At 40.4% G+C, this 9,842-nt stretch overlaps 1 long non-coding RNA gene across 1 annotated transcript; it reads right to left on the bottom strand.

The window, feature by feature from the left end:
* Positions 1-429: 429 nt before the first annotated feature.
* On the bottom strand, positions 430-9,269 carry LOC147655310 (uncharacterized). The gene is made up of 4 exons (XR_015283951.1): positions 8,898-9,269; positions 8,470-8,698; positions 7,117-7,292; positions 430-5,864 (listed from the first exon to the last, which is right to left on the bottom strand). It is a non-coding gene; the product is annotated as an uncharacterized LOC147655310 (long non-coding RNA).
* Positions 9,270-9,842: the final 573 nt, after the last annotated feature.

Genomic DNA, 9,842 nt, shown 5'->3' with positions numbered 1-9,842 from the left:
GTGCTCTTGACTTCTAAGATTTCCTGTGTTAAATTGTCACAGATCCACTGCCTTTCACACTGGTCAGTTTTCTTCAACAAGATATTGGCATTATCAGTGTGGCAATACTTGTGCTGAACAACAGGATGCCACTTTTCTCTAACGTGTGGTACACATTTCTTAAACTTCAGCTAGGAGAGAGGCTAAGGAAATGAACCCAGAGTTCAAGGAAGCATTCCCATTTCTTACCTTTCAGACCACTAAGTCAGAACAGGCAGTCACGCACACTGCAGCCTGCAGAGCAACAGGAGTGCATCAAGTCCAGTCAGAAATTCATACTCTGTCCAGCATAATGTCAGACTTTGTTCCACCACTGTATTTCCACCACTTCAGCAGATGGTACTTCTGAGATTTTATTTCCTTAGCATGAATGTAAAATAAGGCAAACAATTTTAGGAAAAAAATATTTATTTGAGAGTTGGTAATTGGAACAAAACCCCCACAATCCTGTAGTAAAATAAAGTCTTATAAAGTATTTTCAGTTATTAACATTTCAAAAATAGCAGGAAAATCAACTCATTTACAAATGTAGCTTCCTTATAACCAGACTAAAAGTATTTAGTGGATTCACCAAAAGCCTGAATAGGCTCTATTGTTCAGAGATAATTTAAACCATCCTGTGCAGCTTCAATAATTTAAATACACTGGAGCACCAGCAGAGAAGATCTGCTTAGTTGTTTCTGATCACACAGGGATGAGGGAGCAATTCAGGTTAGGAATCATGCTCGGCAGTCTCCCAGATACCAACACCCATTCCTAGATCTCCAATCAGCAAAGAGGCATCAAGTGCATACTTTGTCTCATTCTTTGTCTCTGTTCATTCTCTGAAACCATTGCTGGGAACACACTGTCATGAGACATAAATGCAGAAAAAAAAGTCCTGCTGTTTATGTAGGCCCTAGTCCTGCATAAAATGTTTTGTGGTAAACCCCCCACTTAAACAGCGTCCTGACTACAAGGAACCTGCTGCAAGAAGTTCCTTCAGAGGCATCTCTGCATCCCTGAGTGTTTTTCTTGAACCTGTGTCTCTTCTATGCAGTCAATACACATGTTTCACTTAAAACTGGATTTTCTGAGAAGGCACTTAAATCTGTGCTCAGATTTAAGCAAAGTCACAAGTGACATCTGAAGTCACAGGAGTTTTCTGGGCTTGCAATGTAAATGAAATGAGACAAACTCAAGCCCAAGTGTAATTGTTGGAAAATATTCTTTTTAAAAAAGAAAACTTTGTTCTCATAGTCACCACTGAGATTTGAAAGGGAAGTAAAAAGAAAGAGGAAATAAATGGCACAGGGGCATCATTTGAGGGAAAAGAGCGTGGGTGGGAGGACACACTGAATTCAGAAGGAAAGATTGAGAAGCTGGGCATTACCATGCCCAAATGAAGTCACAATTCAGAGCTCAGTGCAACATTGATTATTCCCAGAGGAGGCTCCTGTATTCCTGATGCAATAGGTTATTACAGATTTTATTTTCCATAAAACAGAGAACATTATTTAGGAAAGGGTTCATTTACATCCACCATAGGGAGTCATTGGCAAAAGGTGAACTGGACAGGTTAGGCCCCTGCATGGAAACTGGGTAAAGAAGTAGGTGTTGGAGAAAGAAGGAGCCTGGAGAAATACTAGAATTCTGTGTGCATATGGGAACAAAGCCCATCAAGGTTGAAGCATTTCATTGAGTAAAGTTCATTGTTAAACTTTGGTCCTGAGACAGGGCAGAACAGAATTAGAGACTTATTTCTGTTTAAAAGAGGAAATATTTGCTATGGTCATACCTAGTGAAATGTTACAAAAATTAGTTATAAACCCCTCACTTTTAAGAGACAGGACACAATTTTACTGGAGAGATTGGGAAAACAAGCAGACCTAGTCTGCAGGGTCCTGTAAACCAGAATAAACTCTGGGAATTAACATTTACAGTAAAGGGTCATGCACAGACTCCAGGCAAGCAATCCCCATTGGAAGAGAGTGATACTTACTGAAAATCCAGATTCCATCAAGGGCTTTTCCATAGGAAGAGTGAACACATGAGAAAACACTGTACAAACTGTGGGGGCCAGTTATATTTCACAGCTGGCCTGATATGTATGACATGGCAAGGGGAGACCAGGCTGACAAACCCACACCAGCTGCCAGAGAAAAAATGGCAGGATAAAGACCAATGACCTGGAGTCCACCAGGACTAAGGAAACCAAGGACTAAGGTCATCAAGACTCAAGATTGAAGAAATTCTGAAGGACACAAGCAACTGGGAAGTACCTGGATGAGAAACTGTGAAACAAATCTAGCAGCCAGCAGGAACAGCCAACTGTATGGACTTTGTGCACATTTATCAAAAGTGCAGGTGCCTTGACACAGTTAAAGCAAAGTGAAGAATTATGGTGAAAGTCATAGACCACAGAACAGATACCTGAAAGAGTAAAACTGATCAAAAGGAAAGCATTTGTCATAAAACACCACAGCCTTACAGAACAGCTTGAATGAACATGGAGTGTAGGATCAGGGGCTAAATAAAGTCAGGCTATGACATCCACCAACAGATAAAGGAAGTACACTCAGAGAAGTACTGGGATAAGGATATCCATGGCCATATTTAAAATGGAAGGATTCCTTTTACTAACCTTTGGGTGGATGGCATAAGTTTTATAAAATGCTGTATAAAAATCAACTACAGGCATGTTCAGGCAAACACATTTTATACAGACTGTGGGGCCAGGAGAGGAATTGAGGTTTGTGCCTTTGAGAGCTTCTGCTGCTGAGAGCTTTAGAGCAACCAGTAAGGCTCTGTCCAGAACAAGGCTCTAAAAACTGAAACAATTCAGTCTTAGCCTGACCATCTCACAAAAAAACCTTCTCTGAGACGTTATATTTTACCCCATGTAGACATTACCAGGATGTGTGGGCAAGAAAAGATTTCATTCCATGGTGGCTTAGCAGTAATTTCACCAAATTTAAGATTTGGCATCATAAAATAGAGGAATGTGTGTACTCAGTAGTCCTGAATACTCAGCTTAAAGCAAACCACATACACGTCATGCATTAACAAAGAGGTTTTGCAGTAAAAGCAAAGATTTGACAGATTTCTGAAATCTCAAACAGATATTGTGAGATAATATCAGAACTGGAATACTCTCTCTGTGTGTCAAGAAGCAATACTGCTGCAGCAGATTACAGCTCTGGCTGGGAGAAGTGGTCTGCTGGCAGCCTGCAGGAATCAGCTGTGGCCAGGAAGTTGAGAGCAAGTTTTGTAACCTGATTTTGTAACAGCACGAGGCCACAGAACAACACGGAAAAACTAAACCCGCTAGTTCCAAGTGGGGATTTCAGCACAAAGCAAGGCTAACAAAGCTATTGGAAAAAAGAAAGCATAGAAAAAAATCTGACTGCAAAGACAAAACACAGGAAAAAACCCCACAAAACTCTTTAGCATTGCTGTGTACGCTCCCAAGTACCTGACAGTGAGGTTATAAAGCACCATGACTGACAGTATGTATCAAAAGCTGGGATGATGTAGGTGGTCCAGGTCTGAGGCCAACACACAGCCTGTGTTTCTGAATCCTGTCTCATACAGCTGCAGAGGTAAAGTGCCACTGTCATGTGTCATTCAGGGTAACTGCTCTTTTAATAGAGGTAAGTCTAAACACAGCTCTTGAAGAATCAGAGAAAGACAAAGCCAGGATCAGGTCTGGGAGGACTGAGACAGAATCACAGGATGACAGATTCACAGAATAAGCTGAGCTGGAAGGCATCACAAGGGTCATCAAGTCCATCTCCCAGCCCTGCACAATGCTGTTCCTAAGAGTGACACCATGTGCCTGAGAACTTTTTCCAAACACTTCTTGAGCCCTGGTAGGTTTGGTGCCCCTTTCCACTTCCCTGGAGAGACTGTTCCAGTGCCCAAACACTCTCTGGGTGAGGAACCTTTTTCTAATATTCAACCTGAACATTCCCTGACACAACTTCAGGCCATTCCCTCTGGCCCTGTCACTGGTCAGCACAAATGGATCAGTGCCTGCCCCTCCTCTTCCCCTCATGAAGAAACTGTGGACTGCAATGAGGTCTCCCCTCAGCCTCCACTTCTCCAGGCTGATCAGACCAAACAGCACAGAGGTGCTGTCATCAAAGGGAATAAAATCCATTGGAGCAAAAGATACATTTTCCTTGGCAAGTCATCCTCCAACAGAACAAAAACAGAAAAAAAACCCGTGTGATCCAGCTCTACATAAGTAGTAATAAGAGAAACAAGATATAAGAGAGGAGTTGAAAGGTTAAAAACATGCCCAAACCCTCCAGTTAAAGGACCAAGTGGATAAGGTGGCATCCTTATAAGCACCACCTATGTGCACATGTGTTTTCACACCAGTCATTGTGGGGGTACTGCAGGGCCTGAAAAGCCCCTTCTTTTCAGATATACAATATGAAGGAAAAGGGAAGCTGAGGGAGGGACTGACAAAGTAATATTCACAAAACAGTAAATTGAGAAAATTAGATTTTTTTTTAGTAAAATTTTAGAAGGCATGACAATGTCAGAAATTTTTCCTGAATGGGTCATTTCTCTTATTAAAATGAAACTACTATGAGTAACATATTTTTCATGTAAAACATATGTTGTTTTGTTGATTTATGCTGTTCAAATTCTGCAGAAGCTTCAAGTGAAACCAAACCAGCAGCATTTGTTTGTCATTGACCTTTTCAGAGCCTCAAAGAATCATCTGGAGTGTCAAAGGAACATAAGTACTGATCTTTCCCTATTATTCCCATCCCACAGCAAGCTAAAATAAGTTTGCATTGGCATTTTGCTGTTAGCAAGTCACAGAGACACTGAAACCAAGCGGAGGTAAAAAACCCCACCCATCTTCAGCATTATGCATCTGAGTCCCCTCCATCCCCATCTTCTCAAATCATACTCTCCTACAAGAAGAAATGAAACATTTTGGCTTTCTTTCAGTACAGTAAAACCTGCAGTAGCTCTGTTTCTCATACTCCAGAGACTCATTCTGTTACACTGGGCTGTAGGGAGCACACGAGAAAGCAGAGGATGGCTTTTAAAAACTGTTTTAAATTGCCTTAAGGGACCTGCTGGCACCCAGCCTTAAGGGCTCTGGTGGCTCAGGAGCTGATACAAAATGCTCCAGAGCTTGTTAAGACACCAGGAGGCTCTTATCTGGTCAACTTGTCCACTGATGGCTTCAGTACCAGAGAAGGAAACACATCAGGGGTTAAACACATCAATATTGAAGTTATCCAAAGGCACACCTTCAAATCACCAACTTTTAGACCATCGTATTTCTTACAGTGAAAGCAAAAGACATGCACAGAGAAAATTTATAGGCACAGGAAAATAAACCGGAACAGGACTTCAAAAGGGGTTTAGACAATCCCCTCACTTGGATGCCAAATCTCCCACTTGCCAAGACCATTTCTGACAGATGTTTGTCATGAAATCTGCAGGAGATTTCACTGCCTCTTTCAGTAGCATGTTGCAATGCTTAATTGTGCTTATAAAATTTTTCTCCTGAAACATCACCTGATCTACTTTGTTGAAAGGTCAATTGTTTCTTGTCAAGCTTCCAAATGTTCACAGAAAAATTTATTACTGGCCTTTTCATAAAAGCTTTAAATATATCAGAGAGGTGTTACCATGTCACCAGTAGGCTCTGCTCCTCTAGACTAAACAAATTCTGCCCCTTATACCTTCCTTCAAAGGTCATGTTTTTCAAGACTGCTGTCATTTTTGCTCTCCTTCTTTGGACTATGTACAATTTTCCACTTCACAGAAATGTGGGCTTGGAGACTGGATGTAGAACTTCAACCAAGAGATGACTAGAGGTAAAAAAAGTGAAAAATAATTACCCTGGTGTCTAACACACAATACATAGGATAATCCATTATGAAATTCACTGATGTTCTGACCAAAAAAACCAACCAACCAACCAACCAACCAACCAACCAACCAACCCATCAAAAAAGCCCCTGCACTGATCAAGTAACTATACACCAGTCTGTGTATACACATTGTTCGCATATGGAAAGCAATATTCCCATGTGCACAGAGTTCTGTTTTACAAAGCTGCATTCCTTTCAGTTATACTTAACACAGACCAAGATTTTTCAGAAGTACATGCTAAAAGCTGGACTTCTAAATCCCTGTTTGGTTGTTGAAGTAATTGCCTTTGATCTTCATACACTGTCAAGATGCACTAGCACCTACTTCTGCAATCTCACAGTCTCTGTAGGCCATAAATACAGGCTTTGAATCTTAATTTTATGCATATTTTTGTTATTTAGATCTGAAAACAAAAGCACTATTCCTTGATGTGTCTAGTTTACCACATCCTAAACTCTACAGGTCTGGTAGACAGTGTAATTTTTTTTCCAGTTCCCACACAGAGAGCTGGGGAGCAGATGGTCAGTTCCTGGCATCACTTAGCACCACGTCCTGCTACCATTGGCTTTAGAAGAAGGTCAAATTTAAAGATACTTCAATAAAGGAAAACCAAATTTCTCTTAGAAGTCCATCAGAGTTAGTGTTTGGGAATTCTGAAAATATGTCACCCTCTTGGGAGGCTCTGTAGTTAACTATCATGGCTAATCTATTTGAGACCACTGCTCCTGGGTTTAAACAGATAATATTCTAGTGCTTGCTGGAATCCCCTTTTATCTTCTGTCTGCAAAGTCATAAATCTTCAGATATACTCTAATAATGCTCCAGAGGGGAAAAAAAAAAATAAAAAAAATCCGAGAATTGAGATTGCCTAGAATTTGCACAGGGAATTTTTTCAGAGATAAAATTCTTGGGTGTTGTGACCACAGACTGCCAGTAAATCTTGCTATTCTGCATGGAACATCTAGGTGGCTTGAGCAGCTGGGGAGGAAATGTCAAATTGTCTGGCATGTAGCACTTACAGTGTCTCCTCCTCTCTGATGACATGTTGTACTTCTTCTAGGGTTTCCCATCACAGCTGCGATGACTTTTAAAGATATGAACAGTATCTTAAGACTACCCTTGGTATCCCTTCCTTATTCCCCAGTACCACAATTTGCATGAGAGATAAAAAAACCAGTGGGTGTTCACCTGGAGTGAATGATCAGTGCTGCCCACTTCACTGGTATCACCAACACAAGCCTATGAAAGTTTTGAGCAGATATTTGGACTCCATGAACACTGCAGATTCGGGAGTTACAGATGCTGCAGCTGCTGAAACCACAGGCAAACTCTTCTCAGAAATACAGAATTACAATTCAGTTCTCCTGGAAAATTAGATAAGACACAGTAGATAAGTCACAGAGGGAGTTAGTTCCCCACCTTCACATAGCACTGTCAGGAAGAATTCTCAATCATTGCTTTGCTGGAGCAAAACTGGCAGCTACCAGGGCTGAGAAGACACATTGGCCCTTCATACTGAGTAGAAACAAGCACATTTTGCTCAGTCTGATAGGCTTCCAAGGCACAATTTTGAAATTAAAAAGCTCCCAAGCTACCTCAATGATCATGGATATGGTAACTTACCAGTAATGTAAGTAATCTGGCACTGAATACTTATTTGAAAACATTTTATCTAAACTCTAACATTTCTTTACATGTATATTTTATTGATGGCAAATGGTTAAAAACTTTTGTCCCAGGGAATTTCTCCTACTATTATTCTCTTTCCTTTTCTCTTGTTTGGAACTGGGACAAGCCTCACAGTCCTCTATAGGGATTTTGGCAGAAAGAGTATTTAATGCAAGTTTATGTATTTGTTCTATCAAACATAGAGGTCAGTGACAGAGAATGTAATACCATGAAGTGGAAGGTGGAAGACAAAAATCTGCACTTGGTAGAGAAGCATCACTGACTTTAGCAGGTTCACCCCAGTAATGTCAGAATTAGATCTGTCTTTTTTACAATCATATTCTGAATAATTCACTCAACTAAACAAGTTAGCTTATATGGCCACAGGTTTCCAGTCTGACTTCCACCTGCTGGCTCAGAAGGATGTTGAGTGTCAGAGGACACTTGTCCTTCTGCCAATCACATCCAGATGTCAGAACATTGCAGAGTATTTCAAATTAGACTGAATGCCTATGATAAAGTAACCAAACCTCAGTCCTGGTATCCAGCAGATAATCCCTAGTGGCAGACAGATGGTTACACACCCACATCTGTTTGCACACACAGACACACACACCCCTTTTTAAAACAATATGCACACTCCACTGCAGCTGGCACTGCCCTGAGCCATTATGGGAGCTTCCAGACTGCTTGAGAATCAGTCTCTATATTAGGTCAGTTTTTCCTAGTTTTCCATATAACCAGGACACAATGAGGAATCCCATCCTTTTGCTTATCTTGTGATGTGTCCTGCAGAAAAACAGAACAATGTGTTTGCCAGTATGTGCATTTTCCACAAGCACAAACACAGAGCAAAGCACACAAGTAGAGTACCAAAGTGGCAGAGAATCATCTTCCAAACAGATGGACACTGAAAATTACTCAGGAACTACATGCTGTGTGTGCACGCACATGCAAGAGCAATTCCGTGGAGGAAAGAATTGCTCATTACTCTTTTGAGAAATGTCTCTTCTAAGTACATGTGAAAATCTCTTTTCAAAGATATGCAAGTGATCACTTCAGCAAAATGAGCAAATCCAAAATTTCCCAATAGTCTGGAAACCTAAAAAGAAAGAGAAAACAGCAGATATAGTTTATCTGAGACTACTTTTTTCCTATTTACCATTCTACCTTTATTTTTCTCTCATGCATTTTTGTTTCAAACTTTATCATCTCACAAAGGAAAGCAAATGAGTTCCTGGGGGAAAAAAGAGTTTTTAGAAGTTTCAGAAAATAAAATTATAAGTCCCATAATTCCTCACCTTCTTCTGAACTTTATCCATTTTTCAATTTGATGGACTCCAGCTGGAAACTTGTTTGAACTTGAATAAATGGGAAATATTTTACCGTCACAGTGAAATTCAGTCACAGTTCTCCACTGAAGATTCGTCTTCCCTATCCCATCACTGAAGGGACTTTCCATTCAATTTTTTTTCCAATATGAGGAATTCCTCTGGCTTCAGCCCTAAGGTTCTTTTTCTCAGCATTCTCTATTGCACACCCTGTGGGAGCTTCCAAACAGAGATTGCTCAAACTTGGCAGAGGACAATTTGTAGATTTTCCCTCTTTCTATGGAAATTTCTTTTATATGAGCTGCATGAGTTACAGAAGTCCCTCTCCTGGGAATCTGTATCTCAGAGAAAATATGTAACTGCTGTGATATGACTTGTGATTTCCTTTTTTTTCTGGGTTTTATTCATGTACAGCACAGTCACTCCTACAAGAACAGTTTTGCAAGTGTATCTTGCAAGATTTCAAAAGGAGTTCAGAGAGTGACCAGTTCTTTGATACCACTTGAAATCAGTCATCCCCCATGTCTTCTAGGACACTGCTGACATTTCCTGACTGATTCCAAGTATCAGTGCTTATTTCACAAACTCTGTGACCCAAAGAAATTCTTCTTGAAGTGGATGGCAGATGAAACTTAACCTAAGATCACCGGCTTTGAGGAGCTGCTTGTAATTTCCTCTCAATCCCACTGTCTGCATTAGATGATTTCAAAGGTTCAATATCTCCCCTAAAAGATTAGCAGTCACAAAGCAGCCAACATAGAATAACCCTCTGCTCTAGTTTTCAACACTTCCAAATGTATGTTTGTATTTCACTTCCAAATGAAATATTTGGATGCTTCTATTCTGTCGGGAAGTGTCACAATCTCTTAACTAGAAACTAATTACTCCACCCATTAAATGTTGAAGTTTTCAACA

This window comes from Cyanistes caeruleus, chromosome 1, assembly GCF_971803275.1.
Source record: "Cyanistes caeruleus chromosome 1, bCyaCae1.hap1.1, whole genome shotgun sequence".
Classification (NCBI taxonomy): Eukaryota; Metazoa; Chordata; class Aves; order Passeriformes; family Paridae; genus Cyanistes; species Cyanistes caeruleus.
The sequence above is the reverse complement of the archived record's forward strand: the minus strand, read 5'-3'. Positions and strand labels throughout refer to the sequence as shown.